The 25,272-nt window shown below is 39.7% G+C and overlaps 1 long non-coding RNA gene across 1 annotated transcript in view; it reads left to right on the top strand.

Moving 5' to 3' along the window:
• The window catches only part of LOC131471120 (uncharacterized), a 47,822-nt gene that overhangs the window by 1,274 nt on the left and 21,276 nt on the right, over positions 1–25,272 (top strand). The window contains exon 2 of the long non-coding RNA XR_009241975.1: positions 12–83. This is a non-coding gene — a long non-coding RNA (uncharacterized LOC131471120). The remainder of the gene's footprint in view (positions 1–11; positions 84–25,272) is intronic.

Below are 25,272 nucleotides of genomic sequence, written 5' to 3'. Positions count from 1 at the left end.
TCTGGTTGTAGGTGACAAAGAAACATCTACCTGGTCCTTCTGCCATCAACATTCCCATCAATTCTGACTATCATGAGGAGAAGGTGAGTTTCCATATTAAATGCAAACCAGAATGTTCCTTATCAACACTCTTTATTATTCTCTGCGTGAAACTCCTTTCAGTGTGTTCCAATTTATGCTGCAGTCAAAGGTCATATAAAGGTTATAATTTGGCTGCCTGCAGCCTCTCTTCTCTTGTGTTTGTTAATGCATCAGAACGCCAAAGCAATTTTTTTATGTATGTTAAAAAACCCACTTAATAAAGCAGAATCTTATTCTGAAAACATCAAGATATGAGGCATGAAAAACACAATAATACCAGTATGTTTGTCTCTGGATGCTTTCTTTTGAAAAAGCTCACCAAAGGAATCTGAAAAAGTTGTTGAATCTAATGACATGGGCTTTAAATTTGGCAACGCTGTCGGTTAATCATGACATAATCCGAAGTGTTAAGTGTGACGTCACTTGGTGAGCTGCAGACAATCACAAAAGCAGAGTCCTGCTGCTGCAGTCCAGTGTAAGAGGAGATAACTCACTCCGCAGCCGCAGCAGCAGCAGCTTGTGTTTACAGAAAACACGAGAGGACAGTCAGTCCCCTGGTAGTGCTCTTCACCCCCACTGTGACAAGGAAAGTCAACCCACTCTCCAGGATCATATGATGTTTTGTACGTTTCCAGTTTTACACAATAACATGTTACTCGGTAATATATCACTGTGCCCAATAATGAGTAGTGAAATTGTTGATGATATTACATGATATTACCGTTACTAAGCAATGTAACTCTAACGTTGATTACAGTTAGGTTTGTCTTGTCCTTTCGAGGCTGTCCTATGAAGTCATATGGTGTGTATATACGTACATGGGAGGTCATGGCAGATCACAACATGTTGGTGGAGGCTTCTTTGTTTGCACTTCTTCAGTCTGACTGTTTATTTTAGTTTCAGTAAAGTGGATTCAGTTCCAAAAGAAAATTGAGAAAAATCTCTTTAATGGCCTTTACAAAAGGAATATTCAATCCATTTTGATTCATATCATACATTATTATCTCAGGACCTGACAATTATCACAGAGAAACCCAACAGGAACACAATGTGCATGCACTTGACAAGAGAGGAGTGAAAAAAACAGGAAGAAAATCTCTGGGAACCAGAATCCAATAGAGACTAGGAACATTATAATAATAATATAATAACAATTATCATCATGATCATCTCGTCATCATCTCGTCATCATCTTGTCCATGGTGTGACATCATGTGTCTCGCCCCAACGCCATCTGAGATTAGGTCCAGCTCCTCATGTGACCCTCAGACAAGCCAGAGATTAACGATGGATGAGGATATTAATAAAGTTAGCTGTAATGAGTAGCTATATAATATATAGTAATAGTTGTAGGTATAACAAAGAGGGGGTATAGAGGAAGCTCACAAACATTATTATTTTAATGTTAAAGTAACTTGCTATATGTAGTATAGTATAAAGTAACTTATTATACTACCTTAGTAAGTCACCCTACAATATACATATACTACAATTACTGCATTCACACAAACGTACGTCTACAGACTTGCATTTCAACATCATAGTGTTTTAAGCACTTGTGGTGTTTTATAGGAAACAAAGGTGATGGTAAGCACTTCCTGTTGTGAATGTGGTTTGGTTTAGGCACCTGTGTAGGAATGGATCAAAAAGCATCAACATCCTCTCCATGCACAAACAGAATGTCCCCATGAAAACAGTCAAATCCTTAAAAACACAAACATTTTGGTCTTGGATTGCCATCAATCTGGTGTTCCAAAATGCTGTATTCATTTTAGAAATGCTAATATAACACGTAAGAAACCATTTGACAAAAATGTGGCATTCACACATTTTATTTCATTCTTTTACTTATTTTATTTCTGGCAGATCAAAATACAACCACCCACTTAAGTTCACCTCAAACAGCAAAATCTACCTGGAAACTGTTGTGTGATGAATTAGATGGGCTACCAAAAAGGCTTTGCATTTGGTCTTTGGTTTGTGGTCAACACACAGCCTTGTTCTTGTTTCTGTGAAACAGGAACCACTCAGTTTAGAAAAGATGGTAAGGAAGAGTGCAGAAACCTTCAGCAACAGCTCCCCCAGGCTTTGAATGCAGAAACTTTCCGTAAACAACAGCAGTCGCATTCTGTACACAGCAGAGCTCACAGTGCTGGTGTTGAGGGCAAACAGTATTATCCCTCTAACCCTTCTGTCTGGAAATTACCTGGAGTTTTCTGTCAGTTGATGGCTACAGTTTTTTATCACCTCAATACAAGAGAAAACTGGGCAGCTATAATTACATTCCACCTAATGGCTTGTTTGTTGAATGAAACTGTCAGTGTAACAACATTACTTGGATGTTGGATGGTCCATTATCTGTGTGTCAGAGGTGGATTCATGCTTATGAATCAGAGCTGAAACACCAAGGTCTTTTTCATGGCTGACATTTTCTCAGGTCACAGTAGGAAATGCACATCATCGACTTAATGGCGGCTGAGTTCCATTTGGGTTCCTCAGTTTCAGGCTCCATGTGTCATATTCTCTGTGTTTACAAGACAAGTCCATGTGAATGCCCTCTCCCCTCATGATGTACTCACTACATCGTGAGTTTGAATGTTTCTAAAAGCGCTGAGTTCATGAGCTGAGACCTTTTTTAGTTTTGCTGATTAAAAAATGGGGACACTCAAGGAAGTTCACATCCTGTATCTTTACTTGTCTAGACTTGATAATTGTGTAATTTGTCTCACTTCTTTTGCCTTGCGTTATGTTTATGTTTCAAATGCTGGCTTTTGTCATTGCCTATAGCAACAGTGTTCTCATGCGTCTGGGTGAAAGTAGAACACTGCTAACCCCTGTTGGTCAACAAAAGAACCTACAGCTTACAATAAATGGATAGACTGAAGTTATCACAGCAGGAGACAGAGCAAAAAATATGCACTATTTAATTATTTAATTTAATTTAATCAGGAATTGAAGGCAAACAGGTACATATTGAACTTGGATAATCTAGACCTCTGTTGACTGGCACTGTAAGATCGCAAATCTGGAATAGAGTCATTTAGTCTATCCTGTCTCTCATAAGCATGTTTTGAAAAACTGTTGACAACTACCTGGCTTAATTTAGCATATTTTCTCAGGGCAGGGTAAGAGTATTATTTGGAAAATTCTAATTATACTAGAAACTGTCTTGTTGTAACAAGAACAAGAAATGTGACAGATTTTCTGTCCCCCCCATGGCAGTTGAATTCCAGTGTCTTTGTAAGCAGGAATATACTGACAATAGCTGTCGCTGCTGCCGTGTGTTTTAACACATGCTGGATTAAGAAAACTATACCCAATGTTTTGCATAGGACTGCAACTAATGGTTATTTTCATAGTCTGTCGATAATTTAGAGTGTTTGGTCTGGGAAATGTCAAAAAATGTTCAAAAATGTTCAAAAACGTTCATCAGTGTTTGTCAAACCTGGAAATGATTGTCCACAAACTAAAACGATTCAGTTTTTATGATTCCTTTGTTTTATTGAGCAAAGAATTCCACAAAATATTTGTTGTTTTAATTATTTAAAAAAAAAAAAAAAAAAATAGTCAAACTCAGTAAATCACCCATATAGATAGTTTAATATTTGTTTGCTTGTTTATTTTGAATAAGTAGTACGATGCTTCCTTATTATAACTAAACAAATTCTTTGTACAACATACTATAGAAATGAAATTGAGGAAGCAAAATATTAAAACACAGGAAATAAAAGAAAGTAAATTACATATTTGAAAAAGAGGGAGACAAAGCATAGCTTGTTAGCTAAGAAAAAGAATATACAGTATATGCATATATATGAATATATACATATGCACATAGGCTTCTCTGCCTCTCATCACCATGCCATATCAATTAAGGAGTAATGAATGATAATCACCAATAATCATTACTGTCCATTGAGTAATCGATTAATAACCGAATAATCATTGCAGCCTACATCCGCGGAACATCCAGTGACTGTGGAGAAGTTCTTCCCCTCAAGGTGAGCCCAAGTGTGCGTATCTTCTGTATACCACTTGGTGGCAGTGTTGCCTAGATAAAAAAGAGATTCTTAGGCCCCAAAGGTTATAACTGTCAACGTCTCACTGTGTTGCAAGAGACTGGGTCATGGAAATTCTCAGAAGAGAGTCTATACAGCTGCCAATGTGGTATGTGAAGATGTTAAGTATTACAAATGATCACGTTTATCTGTGTTTACAGTACTGCTATTTAAGGATAGCAGGATAATGCTGCACAACATTTTTGTCTAGTCGCTGAAACATACAGATAAAATATGCATTGTAGAAAATCAATAAAATAACTAATTGGTCTGTGTGTAAAGGGCATTTACAATCATGAGAGGTCGTACTGTCACCAGTAACTGGAGCATGGATACCAGGTTCCGGACGGGTCATGCTAGGTTCAGACGAAAATTGAAAAAGGATCGACTGAGAGAACTTGAGTCAGGATCAGACACGGGTATTTCAAGTTATTTTAGTGGAACGTAGAGTTAAATAGGGCAAATTCAAATGGCTTGGTTGTTTATATTGAAAGTGTGGTGTACACATTTAATAAATAGATGTATAACAAGTAAAAGTGATTGATTTAGTGTTTCTGTTCAGAAGTGGGCTTTACTATCGATGGCAGCACACTGAACGAAACACACAGGATATTGAAGCCATCTACAGTGGCTGCTATCCATTTCTTCCACAAAATAAACCAAGATGCTTGGATTATTCAGATGTTATCAGTGACCACAGTTCAACAAGAGTTAAATCAGATTAGCCGATGGTCGTTAACGGCAAGTCTGAGATTCTTTCAGACTCTTAGGTTCTGTCATTTGTCGTAAACCATAAATAAAGGCCAACAACCACACGTGTGTGACAGGCGGACAAAAAATACAAGTCTGGTTCAAGTCAGGTTTGGTCAGATGTTCTCTCGGGCTTGGACGATTCAGACAGAAAAATGTGTCCATCCAACCTCATCCATCCCCCTCCATTGTCTTTAAATAAGCGTGTACTGATGCAGAATAACCAGAATAAAAAAATAACCTACCCTTTGTGCAGCAAAGCAAACTGACATACAAATAAAGATAAACCTTTGGGCTCGTTGCCGTGCAGCCTGCTATCATGGATCCGTTGTGTCGTATAAGTATAAGTGCACCTGTCTGCACTGAAGCTTCCATGCGAGATGCTCGGCCCAATAAATATGTGTTTTTAAACGTATTTTAATCCTGCTCCCGTCTCGCGGGACATGAACCCCTATGTCTCTTTTTGTAAACATGTTTGTATGAACGCGTGCCCAGACCTGCTATCTAAACAAACACACACACACACACACAGGGAGGGAGTGGATCTTTGTTTTCTCTGCTGAGCATGACTTTAACAGAGCATTTCAAGATTTTTCGTCTTGTTGTTTTGGTTTTCTGAGCCACATCTTTACAGGTTTTTACTCTCACTGCACTCTTCAGCACTGTTTCCAGCAGCAGGGTTGTTTCTATGAGATGTTCTCAGAATCAAATGATTCACAGGCAGTGTTAAGACTACTACTATTGGTGGGCACAGTGGAGCATTTAGCTTCTAGCCTTCTAGAGAGAAAACAGAGCTCAGAGGAGGTTTGAGATTTTCAACAAGTCGATAGCTTCATACATCTCGCTATTATGTGAAGACAGACGTGATGGAAACACATCATTGGTCCAAAATTAAACCAGACATTTAAATGTTATGTCTCTAAAATCCAGACATTAGGGTAAATAAAATATACCAACAAAAAAGCAGTTTGTTATACAGAAATGGTAAACGAATCAATTACAGAATTAATGATCAACTATTTGGATAACTGATTGATCATTGGTTTGATGTTTTTCTCACATATTTTTCAGCTTCTTAAATATGAATATTTTCTGGTTTCTTTGCTCCATGTAAGAAATAAATCATTAACACTGAAAAGTTTTGGTTTGTGGACAAAACAAGACCATTTCTAAAATAACACTGATAAACATTTTACATTTTACAGACCAAACGATAACTCGATTAATCGATTATGGAAATAATCCATACAGCAGTTGCAGCCTTAGTTGACATAGCTGTAAGGAAATACCTGGCTGATATATTGGATTGTGACTGTTGTGCTCAAAACATCTCTGACAATAAAAATCCTTCTCCTTCCTTTGTACTGCAATGAGGATTTTAGTGCCAAGCGCACGTCTAGATGTTTTTTTTACCGGGTGTGTATGTCCCTTTTGCATTTTCACTTCAAAAATGTGAAGCATGCGAGCCAATGAGATGCCCAAATTTTGTGGCCTAATTAAAGAAAGATGTTGAATTTGGCCTCCAGTGCCACAGTTAAGCCGGCTGATGTAGAGGCTTGCTTGTGTGCTTTGTCTTTACTCTGGTGTCCCAGAAAAAAAAAATTAAAATAATGTTGCTGTTTTCTGCAAACCACTGGAAATGTTCCATTTGTACATTCTTTACAGGAAAAAAAGAAAGAGGGGGGAAAAAAAAAAATGTTGGCTTAACAGACTTTTTCTTAAGTGACGTACTTCACACGTATTTGAGCCGGACGGCGAAGGAGGAGGAGGAGGAGTTGTTAGTGCAAGATGTCCGCCAAGCAGCTGTTCACAGTTCAAGACCAGTTTGAGACCAAATGTTGGAAGATTTGTTGCAGATTGTTTCTCTGTAATAATGGCACTGTGTGTTGCGATGGAGAAGATAAGGAAAAAAAGCATGATTTTTTTCTTTTTATAGCCTCGTCCAGGTGAATTCTTTTAGCACTGGCCCATCGCTGGATGGTTATCACCCTCATTTCCTCGCTGCCACACCGTCACGATGAATTGCACGTCTGTATACGTGTAAATAACTCGTGTTTTGGTTGAGAAACATGAGCTCGCTTGTCTTTTGTGGTTTACAGAAACATACAGTAGTGCAATGGCAACATGTGATCTTGCAGTTTTTAAGGGTCAGAGGTCGGGCAGCTGCGCGGCTTTACATCTCCCAGGCTTGATGTGAATTTCGATCGGGTCTAGCTCCCGTTCAGAGGCACGTCGTGTACTCTCCGATAACACAGGGGACCAGCGTTTGACCTCAGTAATACACCAAAGCCGCCTCCCCGTGCTCCCGACTGCCACTCTGCATTCCAGAGGGAAACTTGAAAAGAAGAAAAGTGCACTTAATTAATTGCCCCGACATATTTTCACAGACTTTCATGCAGCCAATTTAGTGGAAGACGTCAATCAGGTGGATTAGACTTGTTTATCTGTTAGCCTTGTAATGACAGTGAAAAATGATTAAAAGGGGAGATTATGTGACAGCAAATTTGTGTTGATATCATTAAACTTTCATCATGGACTGGGTTTAAAGCTCTAAATTGCTTATTAACTCGGCTTTTTGTGGCTGCTTGCCTATCAACACTTCAAATGAACCAGATTCAGAGCGGCAGCGGTAGCTCCCCCCCCCCCCTTCACCCCCCCAACCCCTCCGAGAACCCACCCCACAACCCACCACACTCTGTGTTGTCGTGCTGCTGTGGAAATGTCTTCTGTATTACTGTGAGGAAAACATGTGCATGGATTATTGTCGGTTACACATACACAACCTTTTTTTTTTTGCTGTGGCCACAAATCAACCATGTAAGTTAATAAGTTAATACATATGATACAAAAAACAGATCTATAGTGATTATTATTATTCTGGGTAGGTCTACAACGATTATACGATTACTAAATGAATCGTCTATTAACTATTATTTTAACTATTTTGATGATCAATTAATCTGAGTGTTTTTCCAATAATGAAACAAGTTTTTCTGATTTTTTAGCTCACAAAATGTGGATATTTTCACTTTCATTTATTTGCTCCATATAACAAAGAAATCATTAAAACGGAATCATATTGGTTTGTAGACAAAAGAAGATGGTTGAGAACATCATTTTCGGAAATTTCATGGACCAAACAATTACTCGATTAATCAACTATGAAAATAATTGTTAATTGTTAAATAATTGTCAGCCCTAATTCTGGGTGAGAAATGTTTTAACAACATTTCTTCTGTAATTTTTGCCTTTTATTAGATTCGTTTTTTGGAAGTTTTACCCGAAATATGTTTTTGTATTATATCTTATATTGTTTTTACATAATTTCCATTGAGGTCATTGACAATTGGAAGTAAATGAACCTTTGTTGGTGGGGCTTAGGTTGCCTAATATGTCGAGCACTCATAATTTCAGTCCCACATTTCTGGTGTTTATAGTACACTTTGCTACTATTTGCTCATCTCTTTAAGATCAACAGCGGCCTGATTTTGAATCTCCTTTATGTTTATTGTAGCTGTGTTTTTACTTACACTTATTGATCAAATAACATCCTGCTGCACCAAATTACCTTGTTGTTGTTACAGTGGAAACACAGACGAGCAACGATTTGCGGGAACCTTTTTAAGATGCAGAATAAACACGTACGATTCCTAAATCTGTTTCTAGTTTCGAGACCTTTCTCTAATTGTTGAGCTATTAAAGAATGTGGTCGTGTTTTTACAATGGAGACGTGAGACTTTTAGAAGGAAAAACATCATAACACACTGCTGTTTATGAGACACAGGAAGCCGAAAAAAGGATGGAAACCGCTAGTTTATCTGGGAGCATGTAGAGGATAGAGAAGCTCAAGTTCAGTACATGATGTACCTCATGTATGCAAGCGATAAAGTATGTTTATTTCATCACTGCTTTGTGTTAAAAGTACCAGAAACAAGGAAAACTGACTTGACAGGAGATACAGTGCTTTCATTCATGTAATCCCACCTTGGTTAACTTGTAATTAGCTCTGGCTGGTCTGTGTGAGGTGTAGTGAGCCTGCAGGCCAGGTATTCTACACCATGGGAATATCTCTTTGCCTTTGTTTGGACTGTCAACACATAATGTCATAATTTACTTTAAGACAAGAGCCGCTGCACACACACACAAGCACATGCACTCTGTGCTGGCTTCCTCCTCAGGATATATTCAGACACAATATAACATTCTCTGAAACATAAGAAAGAGTCACAAAGGGCTTTTGTTACACAGCACCTTGGTGACCATTATACAACAACACACAGCTCTGGGCTTAACAATGACTGAACAACTGATCACATTTCTCTATGTGCAACACGGCTGTGTGAACTGACGAGGCCTTTGTCCAGACTGTGCAACCAGACCTGAAGTGTCTTTCATATTAAGGAGCAGCTTGAAGCAGCAGAAAATTGGCATTTTATGTGGTTGTGTTACAGGGAGAGAGTTCCTGTACAATTTCTTGCTTTTCACTCACATTTTCTTTTAAACAAGGAACGAGGAGATGTGCATCTTAAGCACTTTTCATTGTGATGACAGAAAATCACAACACTCGCTTGCATAAACACAGTCGGGGAAAATATAAATGCGCTACTTTTGTGCTCACTTCCATTTCTCAGGTGTCTCCATGAACGGAATCGGTTTAACATTATTTGTATACTGTGTCCTCCAACTGTCATGCGATACTATCAGACCTGACTGAGGGAGCATACGTGTGTATACAGTGGCAGAGCAGAGTTCATCCCATCAAACTACTGAATGACAGAGTTTTCTCATCAGTACAATTTGCTTTTTTGTGGGCATGTCTTTGTATTTTCAGTCATCCTCCAACCTGTCTTGTTTTATAGTGCAATGTCGCTATTGTCCCCACTGTTTTGGTCTTAAAAGAATCACTTCCTGTGTGCAGCATGGACATTTAAACACTGCTTTACTAAGAAACACAAACACAACTAAAATCTGCTTTTATTAACATAATTAAACAGCATGTTTGTTGCATATTTATGGCCATAAGACCGTGCTCGCATGACACGTCAGAAAACCAGTCAGTATCTGGTTTGTGACGCCTCTGCTTTGTATAGAGTTCATGAGGTTATTGACTGTGGCATGTAGAATATTGCTCTACTTTGTTGGAATTAGAACCCTTTGTCATGCACGTCAATCCAAAGCATCTTAAACATGCCGAAGTGTGGTGGGTGTGCAGGCCCAGCACTTCCTCTCAAAATACGAGTACTGACCTCCCTGCAGGTCTTGGTCAGCAGCTGCCTGTACTTGTAACAAACATTTTCACCACCATCTCTGTATATGTAGGACTGATTTTACCCCTGAGAGCTCCAGGTGTGAAAGCATTGGATTTGCTCACTGTGCAGCTATTTCTGGAGATTTAATATGTCCCAAAATAACACTGACCAAAGAACCGGATATCATGTGCCAGGAATGAGAAAAAAAAAAAGAATTTCAGTTCTGGTTAATGGTTCCTATAAAATGTTTAATTTCCTCTTTTTCTTTTTTAAAACAAATACTTTATATATCTGCAAGGACAAGATGTTTTTTCTGCCAGTTTTTGTACTAGTGTCAGATACAAGCTAGCACTTCTGTGGTGCTCACATCGGCAATGGGAATTAATAAGAACTGGATGTGATAAGCATATAAAGCAATAATACATTGATTGACTAAATTAATTGTCAACTATTCTGATAGTCGATTAATCAGTTTGAGTGTTTGTATTAATTATTAAATCAAGTTCACTGATTTTCCCGCTTCTTATATGTGAATATTTTCTGGTTTCTCCATATAACAAAGAAATCATTACATCGGAAAAATATTGGTTTGTGGACAACACAAGGCATTTAAGAACATCATCGTTTCAAGATTTGGGAAACACAGATAAACATTTTCTGACATTTTATCAACTAAATTGCACTTACTATTCGACAGATGAATCATTTATGAAAATAAGCGTTAGTCACGGCCCTATTGGAATTGATAAAATCCAAACAATGCCCAACCTTGTCCAATGACCTGAATCTTTGACCTGCTAAATATCACTGAGGGACAGTTGACAACTGGTAAAAGAAGACAAGGTTGGGTTTGGAGTCAAATGTGTTCCTGTGTCGGTGATCAGGACTGGCTAAAAGACTGGCTAAAGGCAGGAACTCTTATCATGTGCGCCGTGTCTCATGTGCATGCATAGATGTCATAGTATTAGCATAGTAATGGATGGGAAAAAAAGCAGGAGAACTAACGGGAGATATTTGACAGCTGATTCTCGGGGCCCAATTACAAGCATTCGCCTGCATTCTCCTTTACACAGGGGCTTTCTCATCTCACAGCCCTGTGCTCGGCTCGGCGCTGCTCGGCACAGTGGGCCTATCTTCAAACCGTCGGCCTGTTTAGAGCTGGAGATTGTGTGTGAGAGAGACGGTGTGAGGGTGAGAGAGAGAGCAGCTCTGCACTAATGAGGACAAGGAAAGAGACAGCTCGAATCCTCCCTGCTTCACCCCTGCAGCATAATGGTGGAATGTAAATAAGCTTTTCCATATTCTGACTGTGTGAGGGCAGGCGGGAGATCTGTAAGGTGTTCTAGAAAGACTTGACGTTGCCTGTGCTTCCGTCCTTCGATCCCTTCACCTGTTTAACTTTCTACCCTTTGCTAGGAGATATAGGACAGTGGTGCTGCTACCCCACATCCTCCCAACAGAGCCTTTTAACTAATGTGCATATTTATTTTGATATTTGGAGACCTATATTTAGTACTTTTAAGTATTTAATTAGACATATCTACCTTATACAATGTATTCAATGTTTTTTGTGCAATTTATTGACCAGAGCCATTTGTGTAGCTTCTCTGGTCAAACTTAAACTTTTATATCGTCTGGAAAACCACCTCATGAGAGCATAAAGAATGTATCAGTGATATTTGAGAGGTTTTGAGATGTAGGTGTTTCCATTACCAGTTTTCAGTAGTGGAAACCTAACTAATAGCGCTCTACTACCGTTGTCTATCCATCGTTTATCTGTATGTACAATTTCTGAGAAAAACACATAATCCAGATTCTATCCCTGGCCTCCTTATCGAAGATGATATCTTGACCTTGAACCCTTGACTTGGATCAGCTTCAAAACTTTATCAACCCTCTTCCTCCTTATGTATTTTTCTCTTAAGTTTTCGAACATATGAACAACAAAGATTTCTTTAAATGCAATCTTCAAACTAAACTGATTGAATCTGTAGTTTTTAAGCTTGTAAACTATCTTAAAGCCATACAATATGAATGTGGTTAGAAGCCAATTGAAAGGCTATAAATTTCACTTAGATTAATAGATGGGTATACTGTATATCTGTAGGGCACATGCAGTATTTTGTCAAGCTTGGTTTCTTTATTGGACGAGAACTGTGAAGTGATGTTGACAATAAAAATTTACAGTATATCATTTTGTAACAATCTATGCAAGCAGCTGCTTGATGTTGCCTGATGTTGCCTATTGCAACCTACTATATAGCCCTCACCTCACCCTACCCCCCTTTCAAGAGTGTGTGTAAACTCTCTTGTGGCCTTCAAGTAACAAAAGAACACAAGAGGCTCTCTCCGGATCCTGTGTTTGGTTTGTTCGGCTGCTGAATAGTGATATACTGTATTCCCTTTCGCCCTGTGTCAGCTGGGTTTGGCACCAGCACCTCCTGTGGAAGATGGATGGATGGATGGATACTGTATTCCACTTCTGCCAATAGATGGAAAATGTATAATTCTGTGTTAAAGGAAGCTTATACATTTAAGCATTTTAAAATTCAACTATGTACAGTATGTCTGAACGAATCTAAATGACAGTATTGGATTAACTATACAATATGAGCGACTTAAATTGCACAGATACAATATTTTGGCACATTGTAAGTCACTGCAACAGTACACGACAGAGCAAATGCAACACATGAATTCCATATGTGTGAACTTTTTGTTTGACTGAGATGAAATCTCATGAATCAGAATGTCAGCGTACATAAATCAGGCATCATGCTGATTCAGTAATTGCAAGAATATCAAAACAGGCTTCACATTTCACTCCGTGTACCATATTTGTGGTAGAGAGAGAAAGAAAGAGTGAATTAATGATCTGTTCATGTTAAGGCAAAGAAAAAATCATTGCAGCTGAACAACACACATCAAAACAGACACCCCTATTATTTCCTATGTACAACCCCCACAATAGTTGCAGCTACACCACTGTCCTACTTCCAGCATTGCTGCTTGGTGTTACCAGTGTTACATGGTGTTAAAAGTGTTGCTTATGTGGATAATTCAGTTTTTTTTTTTTGTTGTGTTGTGGATGTGAGGTATTAACATCCACTAAATGGACAAAAGTATTTGACAACACCTGTTGTCTCTGACTGAAGTCAGGTGTTTAAATCAGGCTTCGGTTGAGGCCCCTTATCTCCAATGAATCTTAACGCTTCACCATACCAAGACATTTTGGACAATGCTATGCTTCCAACTGTATGGCAGCAGTTCGAGGAAGTTCCTTTTCTACTCCAACATGACTGTGTCACAATGCACAATGCACAAAGCAAGGACTATAAAGACATGGTGTGGAAGAACTTGAATGGCCCACACACAACCCCATCTTTGGAATGAACTAGAACAGACATTGTGAGCCAGGTCTCATAAATTCTATTTCCATAGTCATACTTCAAAATGTGTGGAAGCTGTTAAAGCTGCAAAAGTGGAGTACTGTATATGTATTTGAATATGTCATTACAGTCCCTGTTGGTGTAATGGTCATTCACCCAAAACCTTTTGTCCAAACGTTGACGTTGCAAGGTAACACAGTTAACCTACTGTTGATGGCAGTATAGTGAACGTCTAACTCCTGTGTACCATGATGTAAAATTATTAATTTTCACTATGGACTTAAGTGTGAGACAAAGGAAAGTTGCAAACTTCAGTTTCTGGGGTCTAGTGGTGAACAAACAAATATATTCTTCACATGTTTTAGACTTAACAGGCATTCGTAGATTTTATTTTGTTTCATGGCTAAAATATTCCCCCCCCCTCCCTTTTTCCCTGCTGGCAGCCATGTTATTGGTGAGAATGAGTCTTGGGATGAAAAATGAGTTTCTTTCTGCTTACAGCTGTAGCCTTAGAAAAAAAACAACTTTGATGAGTTTTTTCTAGAAAATGGATCTCATCTGCTTCCATCCATCAGTAAACAATGTTGATATTCACCCCTCGCATGTTTTAAGTCTTGAAATTAAAATAAATCCTCGTCTCACGCAGCTATACATCTTGCTCTTGGAAAGCAGGGCCACTCTGAGCCAAAGGTAACATATTAAACCACTCTGAATTTGTCCTGAGATCCTTTAAGGATCTCAATCACACCAACAAAACCCCTTCTCTACTCCATCTCCCTTCACATTTTTCCAGTTTTTGGAAAAGGAGAGACTCTTTGAGAGGAACCCAGAACAGCAGGGTGGTCTCTTTCAACATACAGTTGTGTCTTTCGACATACAGCTGTGTTGTGGGGTAAGCCAAGATCAACTCTATTGGGCCAAATCACATGCAGCATCTTCCCCTTCTCCATTTGAAGAGAAAGAAGAGCCCCTGCAGCCCCAGTGAGGAGAGAAATGATTGAGTCACCTGGGATCTTGGTAAAGAACAGAGGAAGAAGCCCCCACTGGACCACAGGTCAATATCAAATCAGACAACTACTCCTATTTACACACCATCACCCTAAGGCAACATCAAACTGACCCAGAAAGCAAAACCTGGAACAAAAGACTGGGGGAAAAACATATTGAGTGAAATTCAGACTTAGGGCTCTATTTTAACGAAAAAGGGGAAAAAGTACAGAGGCAAGTACAAGCTTATGGAGCAATTAATTTGAACACTTCTTTTGGCCCGAGGCTCGAGTGAAGCCATGGCTAGAACAAAGTTAAAAGAAGCTGCTCACCTTTTATGCATTGCTCACTTTTCTGCTCTTGCTTTATGATGATGATTTTCTTAAACCTTAAAGTGCAGTCATCCAGAATGTGTCACAGTTTTTTTTTATTGTGTGATGAGATCATTTTATTTGTATTTCAAGACACTGCATAGTACGACAGAAACCTTTACAGTAATTATAGAGAAACGAGAAACCCAACAGTTCACACAATGAGCAAGCAGGCATTGGTGGAGAAAAAAAACAATTATAATAGGATGAAATCTCTGACAGAATCTGCATCTGCCTCGACCGGTTGGGGTGAAAGGAATAATGGGGGCCAGAGGAGAGAGTGCTGCAAATCAATAAAAGAGGACGCCATGGGCGAAAGCGTCTGTAATCTTAAACTGCATTAACATTCTGTCCTTGAATTTGAGGGAATTGGTCCTGGAAATTCATTGAAAAGCTCTTGAAATTGATGTCAACCAAGGTGTGGGAACACTGGAGAACAGACCATGGGCATTTGCCTCAACTTCCACTTGATATTTACACTGATCACAAGGGAGTGATGTCTTTCTGTAACCCAATCAGCTGTGACCACAGTTTTATTGTCTACATTTTTGTTTTTGTTAAATATGTTACTAATACAAAACTTGGATTTCCATTGTATTTCTATGACAACTGCTACAGAACTGTTACAAAAGAGAACTAACCAAATCCCCCCCTTTTAACATCATTAAATTAAGCTTGATCATCATCATCAGAACCCCAGTCACAGCAAACAGAAATGATCAGTTCTATCTCCTCTGCACTGTTAGCATTGTGCATGTGGCCACATTAGCACGCTGACTCTAATAAATCCAGGTTCTTAGCCATGTCTGTGCTTTTCCCTTTTCCCTACTTACAGTTATAATTATTTTGTAGGACAGCAGGCATTTCACAAACCTCTGCAATCCAAGTCATTCAAACTGTACACTGAGGGTTATATGAAGAATAATGATAATGATTATTGCTGGAAATAAAATGGGAATTCAAATCGTGTGGCGTAGTTGGCCAGTCCTCAAGTCACTGCGGGATTCAATGTGCTATTTTTATTATGCAATCTTCTGTATTCACACCAGGAATCTGACAACAAATACACAAACGCTGATGTTCCATATTCTTCTCAATACATAAATGTGATTTATGAAAGACCAACACATCCATTCCCCTCAAGTAGTTGAGCACATTTCCACTGCATTCTTCCCTTCGCTTGATTCACGTGAAAATATATAAATTGCACAAACAATAGGATATTTGGTCTTCCACTGCCGCGTGGAAATTGCTGGTATGATTTCTAACAGATTATATTTTATGAAACGCTGGGCTTTGGCTTCTGAGTGTCACATGTGTTCACAATTAACTGGGAGACGGAGGTCCGGCTGTGGTCGGCCTGTGGGGAGGGAAATCATGAGTTCATGATATTTAAGGGATTAAAGCTGCTGGATCCTCTGTGTGTGTGCGTGTGTGTGCGTGTGTGTGTCACAGACAGCGATATTGGGGAGATCCCATCTGTTAGTACATTTGAGTTTCTCCTTGTTCTCTAACAGGACTTGATGAACTCTATATTGCTGTAATTTACCAAATGGGCAGGAGCTCCACGTATTTTTTTCTCCATACCTCTGTTCATACATTGACATACGTATACATTATTGACTATAGTGTATTACTAAATATCAATTGTAAGTGTACATTATTTGAGTACATATTTATAAGTATGTGTTCTAGAAGTAACCATACTTTGTCCTGTATATCGACGTTCATTACATGGGATTATTTATGTGGGGTTATTAATGAGATGTTTGTGATGAATATTACATGCTATGATCACATGTGAATTTATATTTACATAATATCTACGATGACACACGTGATTCACACAAACACACACACACACTGACCCAGATAGCTGATCATCTAACTTGGGCCTTTTGGCGAGTTAAACCGTGTAATGCACATGCTCCACATATGGTCCTTATCTCTGTTTTTTGTACGACTATGAAATGTAATTAATGCTACCACAACATTTTAGAAAGTACAAAATTGGCCAGTCTAAATTTTGCAGTCAAACAGAAAGACAGACGTGTATCTATAGACCCCAGGTGATGGTCAAACACCTGCCCTTTTGACCTCTGACCAGTAAAGGACTGTTTTTGAAAGACATTTTTCTATATTTCTATGTGGCCCACTCACACACAGACAAACACCGGTTTGCACAGCAATTCTTAGGACACTGACTTCCATAGCCTTTTATCTAACCACAATTCAAAATATAGGCCTAACTTAACTAGTTCAGAGGTTCTGCCTTATTATAGGACCAGATTTTGGTCTTCACGTTAATGTTTATGCCACAAAATGTCCTAAAGAGGTAACAAATACAAGCACACACATACAAAACAAACAAATGTATACTACATTCCTGCAGTAGATTATATTTCCCTATGTCAGGATTTGTGTGAACAGCATTGTGCAGGATAAATGAATAATTGCCTGTTTTTCTTGTTTTATACAAATTACTTGTATTCAAACCAATAGAGGAGATATCAGATTTACCACAAAAGAGAACGACTGAAATGCATCCTGCCTATGTTTGTGACATGGGGCTTTTAGGCTGTGCATTGTTAAGCCAAAGCAGATGTTCAAAAAAAAAAACATACCCTTCTCCTGAGTGCCCTCACTGGCAGCCAAGGTTGGTTTGTATTGCGCCCCCGAAGGTCCAGTGTTACACAAAGCCAGAGCTGAAAGTGACTCTCAGAAAACAGAGGATCACCCTGAGGGGTGCAGTCATCTGGGATTACTGAGCTGAAGAGGCAGAATATCGTATTGCTATTCCCTTGACAGTTACTCTTTACTCATGTCAAAAGAGAGCTGTGTGTTAGAGCTACTTTAAGTCCTATCTGTTTCAGGTCCTTGACAGGACCATGAGACTGACATTTCATTAGATCCAGAGCCTTTAAATCACTGTACAAAGGTACAGTGTGTCAAATTTTGCAACATTTATTGGTGGAGGTTCACGTTGCAGCAGAACATCTCTTCCCTTCCATGTGTAGTGCACAGAACCTAAGAAGCCTCCAGTTAGCATCAAATCTATTTAGTTTGTCCAACGTGGGCTGTTGTAAAAACATGGTGGTCCAAAATGGCGACCTCCTGAAAGGTGACCCTGCTCATGATATAAATATAAAGGTATAATCATTTTAAATAACCTCAAAGGAGCTAAATGAGTTTTGGAGCTTTTGACCCTTTTAATGTCACAGAAGAACTGCTATAAAAAAATCTAGAAATGATCCGTTGAGAAACGCCATCACATTTTCAGACAGCATTAATACAATCACAACACAATAACATGGGAAACGAGTATAGCAGAGTTAATATAAGTCAGGACAATAAAGGCTTTATATACACACACAATAACAGTCAGGGGGGAAAACCTAGACACAGGACACAGAATATTGGTAGATTTTGCTCCATATACCCCAAAACAGCACTGCTCTTCCTGTTGTAACTAAACATAAACATTTTCCTCTGTGTGTGAAAAGAAAAAAAAAGAAGAATTTTCTTAACCCAGTGCCTGGCCCTGTTCCACAAGAGATGAATCCAAAAGCACAAACCAAATCGTCAGAAAACCACAATGCAAATTTCCACTAAACCACAAGCTAAACAGCAAGATGCTGGTTGGCACAGCAGAGGGCCACAGCTGCCCCCAATGATGTACTGGGCCCTCACATGTACAGTATGTGATGGAGGCTCCTACTAAATCATGGAGCAGTGTCATGTTTTGCCAAAGTTTTTTTTTTTTTATTTACTTTCATAGATTGCAAACCTTAAGTTGTAAAGTTGAGCTGCCACCATTCCTTTCTCCTGCGGGTGAGAATATAGCCTCATATACTTGCATAGCTCATTCACCTTCGAAATGTTGAAATAAGTTTTTTTGTTTTTCTGAAGCGATTGTGAAAATGCTAAATCTCCCATGGTTTGCCAAAATATGCAACATTTTTCATGTGAGACCAGGCTCTGTACATCACAGATTTGGCTCAATTGTTGATGTTTTTTGAATTTTTATAACACTTCTCTCACTCCAGTTTGCAGTGAAAGCGGAACTATGCAGGATTTTTGCCCTAATTAAACAGCTTTGGAGTCATTGTAATGGTTAAATGGCTTGTTGTGGGGAGATTGGGGGCTGTCTAAACTCCTCCTACTCTCTGTTAGCGGAAAATCAGCCTTGCAAGATCAGGGCCATTGACCCGGCATCCTTAAAATCAGAAGCACAAATTACTTTACAGCACTACACACACAGCCAGGTACCAGTTATAAGATCAAGGCAGCAATGGCGTTATTTTAGATGTTCATCGTGGCGAAGCCGGCAAGAAAGAAGCAGAGAAAACCACTGTCTGACCAACCGAGGGGCCACACACGAGTAAACATTGGGCCGGCTTTTTCGGATGGTGAGAATTGAAGAACATAAAAGCATGCAAACAGGTGCTGACTGGCTCTGCGGCTTGTGTTTACCGGCTCATTTGAAAACAAATGCACATGGCAAGGAGAGGGGAAGAGAGGGGTGGTAGCGTTAGCAGTGAGTTTTTACAACATTGAATATAAAGCGGTGGACAGCGCATGTATGGATGGATGTTTACGGCAGTGTCGGAAAAAATATGTACTCTGTAGCGGGTGCTCCATAGAGAAAAGGACGGAAAAGCAACCAGACTTGCAAAGTTCCGCTTTAAGGCAAATGTCAATTAGCACATTTCCCTATATCCTCTCTGATTTTCTCAGATACTGCAGCATCAGAGTGTTTGTCATGCACTTTTCTGTCTTTGCCGCTGGGAACCAATTTCTTTCCACACTCTCACACAGTCACTGAATAACTGAAAATCCCCGTCTAGATTTCCCCTTATTCACATCAGTTGTTTCCTCAGACATTTGCAGCTTACACTCATCAAAAGAACCCATTTTCTGTTCGTCCGATTGCACATAAAGCAAAAGGCATTGCATAAAACTTCCCTCTTTGCCTTCCTAGCATGAACTTTCTTGGGGGAAAACATTGCTTCATTCTTTCAAGCTTTATTTGCCAGTGTTATATTGATCCTTCTTGCAAAATTGTTGCAGATTTAGATTAAATCTCAGCTGCAGACAGACAAACATTCAACATTAGAATATCACACATCCACAACATTGCTATTACGTTGGAATTATATGCACTCTTGGCATTTTTTGAGACTTTCTCACTAGACACAGAAGATGCAGTCTTGACCACAAATGTTACAGCTACCTAAGGATATATTTCCTTGGGTAAAAGAGAAAAAAAGAAAATACAAAAGGAGCACTGCTGTTTGATAAAAATCTTTAAAAAGGTGGTGCACAGCAAGGGATTTGAAAACCAAGGTTCTTTTTGTGGGAAAAAAAATCCGTTATTAGTGCAGCTAATGCATGACAAAAATTGAAAAGCTATCGACATGTTGCAGCAGACTAATTATTATTTTTTTTTTACTTTTTTCTATATTTTTTCATTAGCTCATTACTTTTATCCATCTTTTCATGAGTTTGATGTCACTTCCTGTCTTCTTTTTTAGTTTGCCCCAATATGCGTTGTGGTTTTTAAATGTTGTCATGCATTAGCTGAACTAATAAAGGCCTTTTCAACTCTTTCCACAACAAGAGCACCTTGGTTTTTAAATCTTTTGCTGTGTACATTCCCCAGGCTATTTGGGAACATGTTGCCTTGTGAACAACGATGAGTGATGTCACAGTGGGTTGTCATTTGCTCTGACAACAGTGACAGTGAAGGAGGCTGCGATAATGTACGTACATAAGAAGGAAGAAGAGCAGTTGCGTCACAAATCTCTTCTCAAAGAGCTTTGTCAAAAGTTCTCCCTCATGTGCTATGATGGTTTCAATTGAACTAATGACCTTTGCAGTATACACATCCAATCTGGGGCATAAATAACTCTTTGGAAGTATTGAGTAGTCACCACATCAAGCTTCTACCAGTATTTTGCAGGTCCCTTTGTTGTGTAACATTGAGCAAAATCTCTATTAAAGTGTTAAAATACCTCTCGATCCATCAGGAAACAATGATTAGTACTGAATTAGTTGTAAAATGTAACCATTTTTCACACATGCATTTCAGAGTATGTGGAGTATCACTGACATTCTAAATGGTCTTCACATTTAATATACTCTTTGTTTACTTTGCTAAGTTCATCTCTAAAATACAAAAGTAAAGCAGGGCTCCTATTTCAGTTTTCATGTTTTTCGGCTTCCCAGCCCTTCTTGCTGTGTTCAGTCTGCCTCCAGCTTTCTCAGGGAAAAAAAAGAGAAAGAAAGCGGAGCTAGAGCTCAGTTCACCTTGACAGCCCGACCCCAGAGAGAGGATCTGGGTTCAGAGAACTAGACAGGCAAACGAACGCTGTAGCAGTGTGGAAGAGATGGAGAGAGAGAGAGAGAGAGAGAGAGAGATAGCCAACCGGGTGAAAGAAAAGGAGGGGTAAAACAAAGAGTGAAGCTTTGGCTTGCATTTCACAGCTGGCAAGTTGAAGAGAAACACGATCCACCAGTGGGAATACCACACAGGGAAAGGGATGTGTGAGCGGACACGCATAGGTGTAAAAAAATGGACTGTGGCTATGCCGGATACATCAAATAACATCCGGGAATTTTGGAAGGTGTTTATCCGACCTTTTGACAATTACACCACAAACTGACTTATTTACATACTGTATGATGCATCACATTTGATTCACTGGGCATTATTATTTTTGGCAGTTTTTTTTACCTTCAATTTTTAACAATAAAAATGTAATTTTTATAACCCTGGAATGATTCAAACTTGTGTTTTCTCCCTCAACTAAATGAAACCAATTGAAATCTTCAAAATGCAATGAAAAATATGTTTGACTGAAATGTGAAGTAAATACCTCCTGTTTCAAATTTGCTGCACACATTTTTTTTAGTCTTTTCCTGTTGACAGTAGTTTGAAAAATGGGAAACATTTTTGTTCTCACTACTATTCAAACTTAAGCTAGCAATTACAGTGTTTCTTTCCCTGACCTTGAGTTAGATAACTGACTGACAAATACATTAATAACTAAACACTGAGGTCTTCAAATGATTGTCTGCTTTGTTAATTTTCAAATGGCACACCCATAATCAACACAACATCAATGGTCATTTGTAGCATTATTACATAAAATGTGAGTCAATGGAGCAGGAGACTGGCGGACAGATTGGGGCAGCATCTACAGTAATGCGTTGAACCGGCCTGTTAGAGATAGGGTTTGAAGCTTGGACATCAGGGAAAGACTCAGAGTAGAATTGCTGCTCCTCTACATTGAGAGGAATCAGCTTAGGTGGTTCGGGAATATGGTGAGGATGCCTCCTGGCTGAGGTGTTCCGGGCACGTCCCTCTGGTAAGAGGCCCCGGGGCAGACCCAGAACACGCTGGAGGGATTATATCTCTCAGCTGGCCTGGGAGCATCTCGGGATACTCTCAGCGGAACTGGTGGAAGCAGCTGGGGGAGAGCAGAGTCTGGCCCTGCTGAAGCTGCGGATAGGCGGATAAGAAGACGAAGTGAGTCAGTTGAAATCGTTTCAGGTTTACTGATAAGTTTTCCTATGTTCTGTTATGTGGGCCTGCTGAAAAGAAAAAAAAAATCAAAGACTCATCGAGGAGTTATGGAAGCTCACCTGGGACCATCCTGTGCAGAGCTCAGTGAAACTCATGTCATTCTAATAGCTGGTATACATTTAACAACTTTTGTACAGCTACAGCATCAGAGTTGGAGCCAGCACATCTAACACAGTGTTGAAATTACATGCCCGTCACTCTCTGAGGTATTGCGATGTCTTTGAAGTTGAGCAGCTCCAAATCGTAATTCTGTTCAACTGGAGAGAACCCTTGTCCCTGACACATCTTTAACAGCCTCTTGAACCTTTTTTTTTTTCATCATAATTCACAGCATGATTAATGAGCCATGCATCTGCATCTCTCCTTTAAATATATCTGGTAAGTGATCTGCTTTCCACGCATATATGCCCATCTTCTCACCTTTTTTCCAGCTCTACCACTGACAGTTATTACCCAAGACATGCACTGCCTCCCCCCTCTATCAAGTGAAACCCCCACCACACCTCACCCACCCCCACGTTTAGCCCTGCGGCTGGATATCTATAATTCATCTCCTATCTGGCACTCACAGTCTCGCTTGCTGTTCCACGCAGCCATTGCCCACTTCACAGGGTAAAACCGCCTGCTGCCGCTCGCTTTAATACAAATCTCAGAGGGCACCTGGATATTGATTGTAATCCAGGGTAAACAGTCTGTTTGCATAATCACCCATTTCACAACTGAGCATCGCGGCGAAGGGGGCTGCAGCTCTCGGGCACTTTAGTTTCAGGGCAGTGGGCTGTGCCAATCTGGCAGCAGCATCACTGCTTTACAGGGCCTTAATAGCAACAGGGGGCCTGACCCTGCGCCATATCAAAGGCAAATATGTTGTTAAAGGGGAAAACGGTGTGTTGTGTGTGTGGAAGACGAAACATGCAAAGGCGCAGCAATGTTTGACCTCCATGTGCAGTTCATGTTCAAGCTCAGAGCAGCTGAACGCAAGCCAGGCGTGCAAAATCAGGCGGTGTATTGTGTGTCCATTCCATTTACAACATCAAGATGTAGAAATCAAAACATTCCAAATATGAAGACACATCTGGTGCAACACAAACACTGTTTGTCAAGTGGCCTTTCTGGGGTTATGTGGGATGTTATTATACCAGAAATGGTGTAGCTGATAGAATACTGTATTAGAATTATGTGATTCTCAACACCCAGTTCAATCCAACGATAACTAAACAAAATTAAAAATGTGCTGTGATTTATGAGCTAGACGGTGTTTTTATGAATTCAAAGTCACTTACTGTGAGTAGCCGGTTAACAAGATGTAATAGGTAGGCTAACCAACACATTTTGGGGTTTTTCATACATAAAAACAGCATAACAACATGTCCACCGTACTGTGTACAACATTGTGCCTAAACTGTAGAAACTACAGCTTTTACTTTTTCGGAACAGCCCTTTTGAAATGTGAACTCAGGGCATGAGGAGATTGAATCAGTTGACAACTTATAATTACAATGTCACAGAGTGGTCTAATCAAAACTTCCTAACTGGGAAATTACAGCCTCCGAGTACAACTGGAATGCACATATGACCTGGACGACCGAGCCCATTCACACGCTGACTGTTGGTGGTCCTGTTGCATTGTGGGTATTGTAGACACCGAGCCTTGATTAAGAACCCTGCCCTAAAAAAAGACAACCACACACCCTCATTGCTAGTCTACTGTATATGCAGGGCCACTTTTTCTATCAAACACCATTCACATGGTGACTGCAAGGTCAAACAGACCCGAGGAACCACGGATTAAACCATGGATCTTCTGGTGAGAAGATGGCCTCTATTTCCTACCCTACCACTTCCTCTCATTAATGTAAACCTCTGACTTCATGCCCAACTGTTTCTTTCATGAAAAGCTGTGTGTCTATAGCCTCAGTAGAAGTCAAGTTTTAAGAACATGTCATTTCTTTAAAAACGTGTTGCTTCTACCTTTTGCTTTTATTGACCACTGAAGCCTGAAGGAGCTGCTGACAGGTCTTTCAGCTGACGCTACATTAATGTCCACAAGTTGTGTGTCTCCCTCCTGTCTGCTCATGCTTGTCTGTTGTGGTGGATTTGTCTCTGCTTCACTTTCCATCTCACATCATCACTCCCTAACCACAGTGAACATCAAAGACAAGTCTCCACTGGCCATGAGCTCTCCGGCTCATACAAGTCACGTCAATTGGAAAAAGAACCCTTGAATGTGAAACCATGGTATGTTTAGAATTTCCAAATCACATAAAGGATTTTATTAATCCAACACAGCATTGGGAACATATTAGCTTCTTGTGTGGTATGTACAGTAAGCTGTATCACCGGGTATGTTGTGTAAAAATGTACATTTTAGAATATTCCCCATTTAACAGGGATTAGTAAAACACAACACAAAACTGTGGTGCTGTCTTTGCTCCAGCTGCTTACAAGCCCGACCTTGGGTGGGCTAAATTGGTTTTCAGTTGGCCTTCTTTGTAGCAGAGATCTCGTCTCTGTGAACCTGTGCCAGATCAGTTTGGCACCCTCACCCCTTCAGTGACTCTGTTTTTGTCCTTGTTCTGCCCTGTGAAGGTCAGATGGATTAGCACATACCTTTCAACTCCAAAACAGAACAAGTCATGACCTCAGTGCTATTTCCACTGCCATGCGTTTCTGCCATTGTCACACGGACACACACAAGTTCACTCCTGGAAAACTGTCACACAGCATTTTTATGACATGAGCACTTACTGTTGTGGTTGAATAACATGGAGAGTGTGTCTATCCGGCAACGCAAGTAAT

The sequence above is a fragment of the Solea solea genome, chromosome 13 (genome assembly GCF_958295425.1).
Source record: "Solea solea chromosome 13, fSolSol10.1, whole genome shotgun sequence".
NCBI classification, from domain to species: Eukaryota; Metazoa; Chordata; class Actinopteri; order Pleuronectiformes; family Soleidae; genus Solea; species Solea solea.
The sequence above is the reverse complement of the archived record's forward strand: the minus strand, read 5'-3'. Positions and strand labels throughout refer to the sequence as shown.